Raw genomic sequence first — 15,589 nt, forward strand, 5'->3', positions numbered from 1 at the left:
TGTTTGCAGGTGGGATGAACAAACAAATCCCTTTCCACACACGGAGCAGGTGAACAGACTGTCCCTGGTGTGACTGTGCCATTGAACTTCCAATGCAGACGGGGAACTGAATCCCTTCCCGCCGTCCCCACCTTTACCCGGTTTCTCCCCGGTGTGACGGTGCACGTGTCTCACCAGGTCAGGCAATTGGCTGAATCCGCGTCCACACACCGAACACATGTGCGGTTTGTCATCGCTGCGATCGCTGCTTTCTCCTTCCATGTGCAAAGGCTGATGATATTCAGGTCCTGATGAATCGAGTGACTCTGTCAGATCTTGACGTGATGTTTGGTCTGAGCTTCCCCCCTGTAACTGCTCCACTTCTATAACCCTGTAAATTGAGATCAGAAAAGGATCAGAGGCAAACTGTTGTTTAATTTTCCCCTTTCCGAACCTAGGGGCAGTGAAGCTGATTTGCAGGCTCCAGCTGCTACACAGGTTGGTTGAAAGGATCAGCAGTAATGGCGGCTGTAATACCCACAAGCCCCCGCGCTCCAGAAAGCACTCTGTTGACGCTGAGTCCCGTGCATGTGCTCATGGCCCCGCGCTCTCCCTCCTGCTCTACAATCGCCCGTCCCGATCAGTCCGCAACGCGCATGCTCATCACACAAAACCCCGCGGTTGGAACACCGGCCGCGCATGCGGAGCCGCAACATCTGGTACGCGAGTCGGTGTTTCGCCTCAGCCGCCAGGGAGGTGCGCATGCGCAGGACGACCCAACATTCTTCCTGTCAGCAATCACTCCCTCGTTTCTTTAATAAAAACAGAAACTACTGGAAATACTCAGCAGGTCAGGCAGCATCTGTGGAGACAGAAATAGAGTTAATGTTTCAGGTCGATGACCTTTCATCAGAACTGCTTGTTCTTTAGTGTCAGCCAGTGGCTCAGTGGGTAGCACTCTCGCCTCTGAGGCACAAAGTTGTGGGTTCATAGTCCCACTCCAGAGACTTGAGCACAAAAATGCAGGCTGACACTCCAGTGCAGTGCTGAGGGAGTGTGGCACTGTTGGAGGTGTCGTTTTTTGGAGGAGATGTTAAACTGAGGCCCTGTCTGCTCTCTCAGGTGGATATAAAAGATCCCATGGCACTATTTCGAGAAAGACAGGCTTGCATTTATATGGTGCCTTTCATGACCAGCAGATGTCTTGAAGTGCTTTACAGCCAATGAGGTACTATTGGAGTGTAGTCACTGTTGTAATGTGGGAAAGAGCAGGGGAGTTATCCCCCGGTGTCCTAGCCAATGTTTATCCCTCAATTAACACAACAAAAAGATAAGATTATCTGGTCATTATCACATTGCTGTTTGTGGGAGCTTGCGGTGCGCTTACTGACTTCCGCGGTTCCTACGCCAGAACCAGGGGTCACAGTCTAAGGATAAGGGGTAGGCCATTTAGGACAGAGATGAGGAGGAATTTCTTCACCCAGAGAGTGGTGAACCTGTGGAATTCTCTACCACAGAAAGCTGTGGAGGCCAATTCATTAAATATATTCAAGAAGGAGTTGGATATATTTCTTAAGGCTAAAGGGATCAAGGGATATGGGGGGAAGGCAGGGACAGGGTATTGAGTTTGGATGATCAGCCATGATTTCATTGAATGGCGGAGCAGGCTCGAGGGGCCGAATGGCCTACTCCTGCTCCGATCTTCTCTGTTTCTTTGTTTACATTATAACAGTAACTGCACTTCAAAAAGTACTTCATTGGCTGTAAAGCGCTTTGGGACATCCGGTGGTGGTGAAAGGCGCTATATAAATGCAAGTCTTTCTTTCTTCACTGGTCTCACCAGCGACCTCTTCTGGCTGCTGGCTGATTGACAGCCATGAGCCCGCGCATGCGCACATGGAGCGGCGGTTTGTGCCGAGTCCGGCACAGCGACCCCTGCCGGTCACCAAGGGTAATAACCGCGCATGCCCACTGGGGACCAACCCCGTCCCACACTCGGACCTACGCCTGCGCACTCGGATCCTGCCGGACAGAGTCGGCGCGGGGCATTCCGGGAAAGGTCTTGGTGTCGGTTCCAGAGTCGCGATCGGTGAGGCGAAGTGAGTTTTCTCCGCTCCGATTGGGTGGAGAATGGCGCGGGGTGGATCGGGAGAGAATAGAGAGCAATAGAAAAACCTCAGAGTCCGCGAGGCCCCGGACCGAGCGGCGGCAGTTGGACGGTGCACGTGATCTCCTCGGGGACACGTCACCCGGGCCCGCGGCCTGATTGACGGGAGCCTCCGACCAATAGGGAGCGAGCGGGGCGGGGCTGGAGGAGCGAGCCGGCGGCGGGTCCTGCAAACAATCGGGGAGTCCGAGGGGCGGGACTAGCGCCGGCTGATTGTCTGATCCGCAGGGCAGCGAGTTTCTCCAGTCCCTTGTTCAGGGCCCGGGGAGGCTGTGGGCTTTTATTCCCCGCATTGGACACAAGGCTCTTTGTCTCAGACATACGGTGACGTCGCACTGAAACTTTCCTCCCTCCTTTACAAAGATGGCTGCCGTTAACCTGGGCCTGTATATGTTCTGATGTAGTCCTCCCACCACTGGGAGCGACAGTGATGCGTTCGTGCGACATAGCTCTACCGCGCAGGCGCAGTGCCGCTCCCTTTCCTCTCCCGCGCAGGCGCAGTGCCGCTCCCCTGCCCTCCGGCGCAGGCGTAGTGCCGCTCCCCTGCCCTCCGGCGCAGACGTAGTGCCGCTCCCCTGCCCTCCGGCGCAGGCGCAGTGCCGCGCCGCTGCCCTCCGGCGCAGGCGCAGTGCCGCTTCCCTGCTCCGGCGCAGGCGCAGTGCCGCTCCCCTGCACTCCGGCGCAGGCGCAGTGCCTCTTCCCTGCTGTGTGCTGTGCCGGGCGGCGCGGGTTGATCGGTGAGTGAGGGTCAGACACAGGCTGGTTGCCCGGGTTACAGGGCCCGCTCTGTGATTGAGGGAACTCGGCCCGACAGCGGCTGCTCAGCCCCGAGTTTAGGTCACAGTGAAGGAGGCTCACAGGGTCACCGTTCCGGGCAGTAACTCCGCACAGAAAATGGCGGATTTCCGCCCAGAGCAGTGAGAATGGGGGAGTCTCAGGAGGCCGGAAATTTACTGTGAGCAAAATCTCCAAACTAAACACACAGCCCTGCAACTGGGGATCTGAGGAAAATCTCCAAACTAAACACACAGCCCTGCAACTGGGGATCTGAGCAAAGGCACAAAATCAAACAAATACTCCGCCTTCACATTGGATTATTAGTAAGCAGATTAAAAGTCTACATTAGTGGTTAGCACTGTTGCCTCACAGCGCCAGGGACCCGGGTTCGAATCCGGCCTCGGGTGACTGTGGAGTTTGCACATTCTCCCCGTGTTTGCATGGGTTTCCTCCGGGTGCTCCGGTTTCCTCCCACGGTCCAAAGATGTGCGGGTTAGGTTGATTGGCTATGATAAATTGACCCTTAGTGTTAGGGGGATTAAATACGTGGGGTTACGGGGATAGGGTGGGATATGTGTTGGTGTAGGGGTTACGGGGATCGGGTGGGATGTGTGTTGGTGCAGGCTCGATGGGCCGAAATGGCCTCTATCTGCACTGTGGGGTTTCTGTGATTCTGTGATTACATTATTTCACGCTTTCAGTGTTGTTCTTATTTTCTGCTTTGCCACAATTAGATCTCCCGGTGAATGATGGTGTGATTGACGAAGGTGCTCAGCTCGAAGTAAACAGGGATTGTCGCTTGAGGAACAACAGCCGGTTAACCAGCACAGGATTGTGAGCACCAACCGGAGAGAACCCTTCCGATTCAAAGAGCTTCCAGAGATCGACTGGGGAGCAAGGTAAGAGAAAGTCCCATTGACTCAGATACACACTGGTCCTGGAGATGGACTGGGGAGAAAGGTCAGAGAGAGTCCCATTGACTCAGATACACACTGGTCCTGGAGATGGACTGGGGAGAAAGGTCAGAGAGAGTCCCATTGACTCAGATACACACTGGTCCTGGAGATGGACTGGGGAGAAAGGTCAGAGAGAGTCCCATTGACTCAGATACACACTGATCCTGGAGATGGACTGGGGAGAAAGGTCAGAGAGAGTCTCATTGACTCAGATACACACTGGTCCTGGAGATGGACTGGGGAGAAAGGTCAGAGAGAGTCCCATTGACTCAGATACACACTGGTCCTGGAGATGGACTGGGGAGAAAGGTCAGAGAGAGTCCCATTGACTCAGATACACACTGGTCCTGGAGATGGATTGGGGAGAAAGGCCAGAGAGAGTCCCATTGACTCAGATACACACTAGTCCTGGAGATGGACTGGGAGAAAGGTCAGAGAAAGTCCCATTGACTCAGATACACACTGGTCCCAGAGATGGACTGGGGAGAAAGGTCAGAGAGAGTCCCATTGACTCAGATACACACTGGTCCTGGAGATGGACTGGGGAGAAAGGTCAGAGAGAGTCCCATTGACTCAGATACACACTGGTCCTGGAGATGGATTGGGGAAAGGTCAGAGATTGTCCCATTGACTCAGATACACACTGGTCCTGGAGATGGACCGGGGAGAAAGGTCAGAGAGAGACCCATTGACCCAGATACACACTGGTCCTGGAGATGGACTGGGGCGAAAGGTCAGAGAGAGTTCCATTGACTCAGATACACACTGGTCCTGGAGATGGACTGGGGAGAAAGGTCAGAGAGAGTCCCATTGACTCAGATACACACTGGTCCTGGAGATGGACTGGGGAGAAAGGTCAGAGAGTCCCATTGACTCAGATACACACTGGTCCTGGAGATGGACTGGGGAGAAAGGTCAGAGAGGGTCCCATTGACTCATATGCACACTGGTCCTGGAGATGGACTGGGGAGAAAGGTCAGAGAGAGTCCCATTGACTCAGATACACACTAGTCCTGGAGATGGACTGGGGAGAAAAGTCAGAGAGGGTCCCATTGACTCAGATACACACTGGTCCTGGAGATGGAACGGGGACAAAGGTCAGAGAGAATCCTATTAAGAACATAAGAAGCAGGAGTAGGCCATATGGCCCCTCGGGCCTGCTCCGCCATTCAATAGGATCATGGCTGATCCGAACCTAGACTCACGTCCACTTCCCTGCCCTCTCCCCGTAACCTCTAATTCCCTTATCTGCTAGGAAAATGTCTATCTCCGTTTTAAATTTATTTAATGTCGCAGCTTCCACAGCTCTCTGAGGTAGCAAATTCCATAGATTTACTACCCTCTCAGTGAAGAAGTTTCTCCTCATCTCAGTTTTGAAACGGCAGCCCCTTATTCTAAGATTATGCCCCCTAGTTCTCGTCTCACCCATCAGTGGAAACATCCTCACTGCATCCACCCGATCAAGTCCCCTCACAATCTTATATGTTTCGATAAGATCGCCTCTCATTCTTCTGAACTCCGATGAGTAGAGTCCCAATCTACTCAACCTTTCCTCATAAGTCAACCCCCTCATCTCCGGAATCAACCGAGTGAACCTTCTCTGAACCGCCTCAAGAGCAAGTATATCTTTTCTTAAATATGGAAACCAAAACTGCACGCAGTATTCCAGGTGTGGCCTCACCAATACCCTGTATAACTGCAGCAAGACTTCCCTGTTTTTATACTCCATCCCCCTTGCAATAAAAGCCAAGATTCCATTGGCCTTCCTGATCACCTGCTGCACCTGCATACTAACTTTTTGTGTTTCATGCACCAGGACCCCCAGATCCCTTTGTACTGTAGTACTTTGCAGTTTCTCTCCATTTAGATAATAACTTGCTCTTTGATTTTTTCTGCCAAAGTGCATAACCTCACACTTTCCAACGTTATATTGCATCTGCCAAATCTCTGCCCACTCACTTAGCCTGTCTATGTCCTTTTGCAGGTTTTTTATGTCTGCCTCACTCACTGCTTTCCCTCCCATCTTTGTATTGTCGGCAAACTTGGATATGTCGCACTCGGTCCCTTCCTCCAAATCGTTAATATAGATTGTAAAGAGTTGGGGTCCCAGCACTGACCCCTGCAGAACACCACTAGTTACTGATTGCCAGCCCGAGAACGAACCATTTATCCCAACTCTTTGTTTTCTGTTAGATAGCCAATCTTCCACCCATGCCAATATATTACCCCCAATCCCGTGATTTTTTATCTTGATCAGTAATCTTTTGTGTGGAACCTTGTCAAATGCCTTTTGGAAGTCCAAATACACTACATCCACTGGTTCCCCTTTATCCACCCTGTATGTTACATCCTCAAAGAATTCGAGCAAATTTGTCAAACATGACTTCCCCTTCGTAAAACCATGCTGACTCTGTCCTATTAAATTATGTTTATCCAAATGCTCTGTTACTGTTTCCTTAATAATGGACTCCAACATTTTGCCAACCACAGATGTTAGGCTAACTGGTCTATAGTTTCCAGCTTTTTGTCGACTTCCCTTCTTAAATAAGGGTGTTACATTAGCAGTTTTCCAATCTGCCGGGACCTTTCCTGAGTCCAGGGAGTTCTGGAAAATGATCATCAATGCATCCACAATCCCTACCGCCATTTCTGTCAAGACCCTAGGATGTAGGCCATCAGGTCCGGGGGATTTATCCGCCTTAAGTCCCATTATTTTACTGAGTACCATCTCCTTAGTGATGATTTTAATCGTGTTTAGCTCCTGCCCCCCCATTGCCCCCTGTTTGTCCAGTGTTGGGATATTGTTAGTGTCCTCTACTGTAAAGACTGATACAAAATATTTGTTTAATGTCTTTGCCATCTCCATGTTCCCCACCACTAGTTTCCCGGTCCCATCCTCTAAGGGACCAACATTCACTTTAGCCACCCTTTTTCTTTTTATATAGCTGCAGAAACTCTTGCTATCTGTTTTTATATTTTTTGCTAGTTTACTTTCATAATCTATCTTCCCTTTCTTAATTAATCTTTTAGTTATTGTTTGCTGGCTTTTAAATGCTTCCCAATCTTCTATCCTCCCACTAGATTTGGCTACTTTATATGCCCTTGTTTTCAGTCGGATACTATCCTTTATTACTTTACTAAGCCACGGATGGCTGTCTTTTCTTTTACTCCCCTTTTTTCTCAGTGGAATATATTTATCTTGAAAGATGTGAAATGTCTCCTTGAATGTAGACCACTGCTCTTGTACCGTCTTACACTTTAATCTGTTTTCCCAGTCCACTTTAGTCAATTCTACTCTCATACCTTCATAGTCTCCTTTATTTAAGCTTAGTACGCTGGTTTGAGTTCCAACTCTCTCACCCTCAAACTGAATTTGGAATTCAACCATATTATGGTCACTCAGTCCAAGGGGATCCTTTACTAGGACATTTTTTATTAATCCTGTCTCATTACACAGGACCAGATCTAAGATTGCCTGCCCCCTGGTTGGTTTAGTTACATACTGCTGAAGGAACCCGTCCCTAATACACTCTATGAACTCTTCCTCAATGCTGCCATGCCCAATTTGATTAGTCCAGTCAATATGAAAGTTAAAATCCCCCATGATTATAGCTGTTCCCTTATTACAAGCCCCAACTATTTCCTGATTTATACTCCGACCAACAGAGTTGCAACTGTTAGGAGGCCTATAGACTACGCCCACTAGTGACTTTTTCCTCTTACTATTCCTTATCTCCACCCAAACTGTTTCACTATCCTGATCCTTTGACCCAGTATCATTTCTGACTATTGCAGTGATTCCATCCTTGATTAACATAGCAACCGCACCTCCCTTTCCTTCCTGTCTGTCCTTCCTAATTGTCAAATACCCTTGTATGTTTAGTTCCCAGTCATGATTATCTTGCAGCCATGTTTCCGTAATGGCCACCAGATCATACCCATGTGTAGTTATTTGCACCGTCAACTCATCAATTTTGTTACGAATGCTGCATGCATTCAGATAAAGAACTTTCAAATATGTTTTCTGACAATTTATTCCTGCTTTTACCCCTTTTACTACTTTACCTTTTTCATTATACATTCTGTCCCTTCCTGACACGCTCTGGTTTTTAATTCCCCCACTGCTGCCTTGCTCTATTGCCTTCTCCGCTGTCATTTTTATTTTTCGCTCTCTTAAAACCTCCCCCCCACTAATTAGTTTAAAGCCCTCTCTACGGCCCTAGTTATTCGATTCGCCAGGATTCTAGTCCCAGCACTGGCCAAGTGAAGTCTGTCCCAATGGAACAGCTCTCTCCTGTCCCAGTACTGATGCCAGTGTCCCAGGAAGCAAAACCCATTTCTCCCACACCAGTCTTTGAGCCACGCATTTAACTCTCTAATTTTATTTACCCTAGCCAAATTTGCACGTGGCTCAGGTAGTAATCCAGAGATTATTACCCTTGTGGTTCTGCTTTTTAATTTGGCCCCTAGCTGCTCATACTCCCTCAGCAGAACCTCCTTCCTTGTCCTATCTATGTCGTTGGTACCAACATGGACCACGACAACTGGATCCTCCCCCTCCCACTCCAAGTTTCTCTCTAGCCCAGAGGAGATGTCCTTAACCCTGGCTCCGGGCAGGCAACACAGCCTTCGGGACTCTCGCTCTCGGCTGCAAAGAACTCTATCTATCCCCCTAATGATACTATCCCCTACCACTACAACATTTCTTTTAACTCCCCCCACTTGAATGGCCCCCCGCTCCATGGTGCTGTGGCCAGGTTGCTCATCCTCCCCGCAGTCCCTGTTCCCATCCTCACAGGGAGTAAGAGCCTCAAACCTGTTGGACAAGAGCAAGGGCTGCGGCTCCTCCAACACTACCTCCTGGATCCCCGTACCTGCCTCACTTCTAGTCCCTGGCCACGGACTACATCTGAATTAATTAATCTAATTGGTGTGACTACCTCCTGATACAGAGTCCAGGTAACTCTCCCCGTCCCTGATGTGTCTCAGTGTTTGAAGCTTGGACTCCAGCTCTTCAACACGGAGCCGGAATTCCTCGAGCAGCCAACATTTACTGCAAATGTGATCACCGTGAGCATCAATGGTGTCCACCAGCTCCCACATATTGCAGCAGCAACACATCACCTGATCTCCCATTCTATGTAATTAATTACATTTATTAATACTATTTTTAAATACCCTCTGCTCTGATCCTAGATGATGAATATCGCACCTTAGAAACTATAAACCAGAGTTTAAGCTTAAAAAAAAAAGAGAAATACTTACCAACCAATCACTTACCAGCTTTCTGGTGACGTCACACTTGGATTAATTTTTACCTCTCTCCTTCCCTCCGAGTTCCGAGTTCGGAGACTGGTTGTACTTACCTGGTCTCTGTGGCCTTTTATAGCCCCGCTCTGCTGCTCGAGTTTCCCGCCGACGGTGTGAGGCCTTACCTGGTCTCTGGGGCCTTTTATAGCCCCGCTCTGCCGCTCGAGATTCCCGCCGACACTGTGAGGCTTTACCTGGTCTCTGGGGCCTTTTATAGCCCCGCTCTGCCGCTCGAGATTCCCGCCGACGCTGTGATATACACTGGTCCTGGAGATGGACTGGGGAGAAAGGTCAGAGAGAGTCCCATTGACTCAGATACACACTGGTCCTGGAGATGGACTGGGGAGAAAGGTCAGAGAGGGTCCCATTGACTCAGATAGTCAGAGTGTGAAAGGCTTAGAGGTTGCAGAATTCTTAAAGTGCATCCAGGAGAGCTTTTTGAGCCAGCATGTAGAAAGTCCTACAAGAGAGGGGGCGGTACTGGATCTAATTCTAGGGAATGTGGCCGGCCAAGTGGAAGAAGTGTTAGTAGGAGAGCACTTTGGTGACAGTGACCATAATTCAGTGAGATTTAAGGTAGTCATGGAAAAGGACAGAGATGGACCGGAAATAAAGGTTCTAAATTGGGGGAAGGCCGATTTTAATAGGATAAGGCAGGATCTGGCCAAAGTGGACTGGGATCAGCTACTTGTAGGAAAATCCGCATCGGAGTAATGGGAGTCTTTCAGAAGGGAAATTGAGAGAGTACAATGGCAACATGTTCCCGTAAAGGTCAAGGGTGGGTCCAAAAACCCCAGGGAACCTTGGATGTCAAGGGATATACGAGAATGGATTAGGAAAAAAAGGAGGGCTTTTGGCAGATACAAAAGGCTAAAGACAGAGGAAGCCCTAGAGGAGTATAAAAAGTGCAGGGGGATACTTAAAAAAGAAATTAGGAGAGCGAGGAGGGGCCATGAAATAACACTGGTGAGCAAAATCAAGGAAAATCCTAAGGTGTTTTATAAGTATATTAAGGGAAAGAGGATAACTAGGGAAAGAGTAGGGCCCATTAGGGACCAAAGTGGCAATCTGTGTGTGGAGCCGGAAGATGCAGGTGGGGTTCCAAATGAATTTTTTGCATCTGTTTTCACTATGGAGAAGGACGATGTCAACATAGATATAGGGCAGGGGGACTGTGATATACTCGAACATATTAGCATCGAGAAGGAGGAGGTATTGGCGGTTCTAGCAGGCTTAAAAGTGGATAAATCCCCAGGCCCGGACGAGATGTATCCCAGGCTGCTGTGTGAGGCAAAAGAGGAGATTGCAGGGGCTCTAACACAAATTTTCAGAACCTCTCTGGCCACAGGGGATGTGCCGGAGGACTGGAGAACAGCTAATGTAGTACCATTATTCAAGAAGGGTAGTAGGAATAAACCAGGGAACTATAGGCCAGTGAGCCTAACATCAGTGGTAGGGAAATTATTGGAAAAAATTCTGAGGGACAAAATTAGTCTCCACTTGGAGAGGCAAGAATTAATCAGGGATAGTCAGCATGGCTTTGTCAAGGGAAGATCATGTCTGACTAATTTGATTGAATTTTTTGACGGGGTGACTAGGTGTGTGGATGAGGGTAGTGCAGTGGATGTGGTATACATGGATTTCAGTAAGGCTTTCGATAAAGTCCCGCATAGGAGACTGGTCAAGAAGGTAAGAGCCCATGGGATCCAGGGTGCCTTGGCACATTGGATACAAAACTGGCTTAGTGGCAGAAGGCAGAGGGTGATGGTCAAAGGTTGTTTTTTTGACTGGAAGCCTGTGTCCAGTCGGGTACCGCAGGGATCGGTGTTGGGTCCCTTGCTGTTTGTGGTCTACATTAATCATTTGGATGTGAATGTAAAAGGTATGATCAGTAAGTAAGATTCTGTGAGTAAGTTCGCAGATGACATGAAAATTGGTGGGGTGGTAAATAGCGAGGAGGGTAGCCTCAGTCTGTAGGACGATATAGATGGGTTGGTCAGATGGGCGGAACAGTGGCAAATGGAATTTAACTCTGAAAAGTGTGAGGTGATGCACTTTGGAGGGACTAACAAGGTAAGGGAATACACAATGAATGGTAAGACCCTAGGTAAGACGGAGGGTCAGAGGGTCAAGGATGTCACTGAACGGCTGCAGGGCATTCTGAAGGGGGAGGGTGAACAGGCAGAGGTCGTGGTTCACATTGGGACCAATGACATGGGTAGGAAGAGGGATGAGGTCCTGCAGCAAGAATTTAGGGAGCTAGGTAGCAGATTAAAGGGCAGGACCTCAAAGGTTGTAATCTCTGGATTACTCCCGGTGCCACGTGCTAGTGAGTATAGGAATAGGAGGATAGAGCAGATGAATGCGTGGCTAAAGAGTTGGTGTAGGAGGGAGGGCTTTAGTTTCCTGGATCACTGGCTCTGCTTCTGGGGAAGGTGGGACTTGTACAAGTCGGACGGGTTGCACCTGAACCAGAGCGGGACAAATATCCTTGCGGGGAGGTTTGCTAGCACTGTTGTGGGGGGTTTAAACTAACCTGGCAGGGGGATGGGATACAGAGTGGAGCTACAATAAGGGGTGATGTACAGCCAAATATAGAGGAAAAAACAAGTCAGCTTGGAAGGAAGGGCAAGTATGTAATGGCACAAGGGAGTAGGGCAAGGCTGGATGGCATTTATTTTAATGCAAGGAGTCTTGTGAATAAGGTGGATGAACTGAAGGTGTTGATGAACACATGGGAGTATGATATTGTTGCTATCACGGAGACATGGTTGAGGGAGGGGCAAGACTGGCAGCTCAATATTCCGGGGTATAGAATCTTCAGGCGAGACAGAGGGGGAGGTAAAAGAGGAGGGGGTGTCGCAATATTAATTAAGGAGTCAATTACTGCTATAAGGAGGGATGATATATTAGCAGGTTCCTCTAATGAGGCCATATGGGTGGAACTTAAAAACAAAAAGGGGGCAAGCACTTTGCTGGGAGTGTACTATAGGCCCCCAAACAGTCAGGGGGAGATAGAGGAACAGATATGTAGGCAAATCTCAGAGAAATGTGCAAATAATAGGGTAATAATAGTGGGGGATTTCAACTTCCCCAATATTAACTGGGATAGTCAGAGTGTGAAAGGCTTAGAGGGTGCAGAATTCTTAAAGTGCATCCAGGAGAGCTTTTTGAGCCAGCATGTAGAAAGTCCTACAAGAGTGGGGGCGGTACTGGACCTAATTCTATGGAATGTGGCCGGCCAAGTGGAAGAAGTGTTAGTAGCTGAGCACTTTGGTGACAGTGATCATAATTCGGTGAGATTTAAGGTAGTCATGGAAAAGGACAGAGATGGACTGGAAATAAAGGTTCTAAATTGGGGGAAGGCCGATTTTAATAGGATAAGGCAGGATCTGGCCAAAGTGGACTGGGATCAGCTACTTGTAGGAAAATCCGCATCGGAGCAATGGGAGTCTTTCAGAAGGGAAATTGAGATCGTACAATGGCAACATGTTCCCGTAAAGGTCAAGGGTGGGTCCAAAAACCCCAGGGAACCTTGGATGTCAAGGGATATACGAGAAGGGATTAGGAAAAAAAGGAGGGCTTTTGGCAGATACAAAGGACTAAAGACAGAGGAAGCCCTAGAGGAGTATAAAAAGTGCAGGGGGATACTTAAAAAAGAAATTAGGAGAGCGAGGAGGGGCCATGAAATAACACTGGTGAGCAAAATCAAGGAAAATCCTAAGGTGTTTTATAAGTATATTAAGGGAAAGAGGATAACTAGGGAAAGAGTAGGGCCCATTAGGGACCAAAGTGGCAATCTGTGTGTGGAGCCGGAAGATGTAGGTGGGGTTCTAAATGAATTTTTTGCATCTGTTTTCACTATGGGGAAGGACGATGTCAACATAGATATAGGGCAGGGGGACTGTGATATACTCGAACATATTAGCATCGAGAGGGAGGAGGTATTGGCGGTTCTAGCAGGCTTAAAAGTGGATAAATCCCCAGGCCCGGACGAGATTTATCCCAGGCTGCTGTGTGAGGCAAAAGAGGAGATTGCAGGGGCTCTAACACAAATTTTCAGAACCTCTCTGGCCACAGGGGATGTGCCGGAGAACTGGAGAACAGCTAATCTAGTACCATTATTCAAGAAGGGTAGTAGGAATAAACCAGGGAACTACAGGCCAGTGAGCCTAACATCAGTGGTAGGGAAATTATTGGAAAAATTCTGAGGGACAAAATTAGTCTCCACTTGGAGAGGCAAGAATTAATTAGGGATAGTCAGCTTGGCTTTGTCAAGGGAAGATCATGTCTGACTAATTTGATTGAATTTTTTGGGCTGGAGAGTGTCAGCTATGAAGAGAGACTGGACAGGCTGGGTTTGTTTTCCTTGGAGCAGAGAAGGCTGAGGGGGGACCCGATTGAGGTGTACAAAATTATGAGGGGCATAGATAGGGTAGATAGAATGGAGCTTTTTCCCTTAGTAGAGGGGTCAATAACAAGGGGGCATAGATTCAAGGTAAGAGGCAGGAGGTTTAGAGGGGATTTGAGGAAGAACTTTTTCACCCAGAGGGTGGTTGGAATCTGGAACTCACTGTCTGAAAGGGTGGTGGAGGCAGGAACCCTCGCAATATTCAAGAAGCATTTGGAAGAGCACTTGAAATGCCAGAGCATACAAGGCTACGGACCAAACGCTGGAAAATGGGATTAGATTAGACAGGGCTTGATGGCCGGCACGGACGCGATGGGCCGAAGGGCCTCTTTCCGTGCTGTATAACTCTATGACTCTATGACTGCAGTTCATTCTATGACACCCACAAGTTGTGTACTCAAACGGAGCAAGCTTGGGGTTTGATGTGGTAGAAGGCGAACGAGATGAGAACGGAAATAATCTCGAGTAAGAAAAGGCCCAAAAATTAAACAGTCTGGAACAGAACATCAATTTGTCTTCTCTTATCATGGAGAAATCAAATATTTGTCACACTGTGTGTTTGAAACAAAACTTATTTATTCACTGAAATAACAACAGAAAATGCTGGAAATACTCAGCAGGCCAGGCAGCATCCGTGGAGAGAGAAACAGAGTTAACGTTTCAGGTCTGGGACCCTTCATCAGAACTGGAAAAAGCTGGCGATGTAACAGATATTACTAAGGTAAGAGGCAGGAAAGTTATCCTGGGTGGATCTGAAACACGAAGGGTGGAAGTTCAGTTGGAATCCACGTGGAATAAGTTGAAACCGGAGACAGTTGTTGAGGAAAGAGATGTGGCTGTGAAACCGAGTCTTGGAAAATGTTGCAAATGGGAATGGCAAAATCATACAGCATGAAAAATGGGAGTAAGTGTTAAAGTCTGAAATTGTTGAACTCAATGTTGAGTCCAGAAGGCTGTAAAGTGCCTAATCGAAAGATGAGGTGCTGTTCCTCGAGCTTTATTTATTCACTATTTAAACAGAATATTAATCTCCAGCGCAGATACAGGGGTTATTAAGATCAGCAGAAACAAACCATGACTACTAGAATGAACATGGTTCAGTCCTCAATCTGATCACAGTAAATCATGTTCCATTCACTAATCTGGTCTTTTACCCAGCATTCCCCGCGGTGGACCACGTGCCGCACCCAGACTACAAGAGCCCAGCGCGCAGGCGCGGGAGGGACCGGTATATTGAGCATGCGCAGTGCGTTACTGGAGATGGAGAGAAGCTGAAGCCGGGAGCGTGACAATGCAGCGGGTAAAAATCGCGACGGAGGGGAGTAATGGACCGGTAGGTGGGTGGGGAGGCTTCATAAACAACTCGTGCAGGAGGCAAGCCCCGAATAATAAGCTGAAGATCCCGTGTTCGCAGTTGCGGGGATTTCTTCCCCTTACAGGCCCAGGTTAACGGCAGCCATTTTTGTAAAGGAGGGCGGAAAGTTTCAGTGCGACGTCACCCTATGCCTGAGACAAAGCCATCTTTGTAAAGGAGAGCGGAAAGTTTCAGTGCGACGTCACCCTATGCCTGAGACAAAGCCATCTTTGTAAAGGAGAGCGGAACGTTTCAGTGCGACGTCACCCTACCTGAAACAAAGAGCCTTGTGTCCAATGCGGGGAATAAAGGCCCACAGCCTCCCCTGGCCCCGGGCCCTGAACAAGGGACTGGAGAAACTCGCTGCCCTGCGGATCAGACAATCAGCCGGGGCTAGTCCCGCCCCTCGGGCTCCCCGATTGGTTGAAGGACCCGCCGCCGGCTCGCTCCTCCAGCCCCGCCCACTGGGTGCCGCAAACCCCGCCCCTCGGGCTCCCCGAATGGTTGGAGGACCCACCGCCGGCTAGCTCCTCCAGCCCCGCCCACTGGGTGCCGCTAGTCCCGCCCCTCGGGCTCCCCGATTGGTTGGAGGGCCCGCCGCCGGCTCGCTCCTCCAGCCCCGCCCACTGGGTGCC

The 15,589-nt window shown here is 49.0% G+C and overlaps 1 long non-coding RNA gene across 1 annotated transcript; it reads left to right on the forward strand.

The window, feature by feature from the left end:
* The first annotated feature begins 2,364 nt into the window (after nucleotides 1–2,364).
* LOC147093444 (uncharacterized) lies at nucleotides 2,365–15,097 on the forward strand. The gene is made up of 3 exons (XR_015074712.1): nucleotides 2,365–2,883; nucleotides 3,658–3,822; nucleotides 14,759–15,097. It is a non-coding gene; the product is annotated as an uncharacterized LOC147093444 (long non-coding RNA).
* The last annotated feature ends 492 nt before the right edge of the window (nucleotides 15,098–15,589 follow it).

Source organism: Somniosus microcephalus, unplaced genomic scaffold (genome assembly GCF_052327205.1).
Source record: "Somniosus microcephalus isolate GS21.2 unplaced genomic scaffold, FLI_Smic_1.0 unresolved_chr1, whole genome shotgun sequence".
In the NCBI taxonomy this organism is placed as follows: domain Eukaryota; kingdom Metazoa; phylum Chordata; class Chondrichthyes; order Squaliformes; family Somniosidae; genus Somniosus; species Somniosus microcephalus.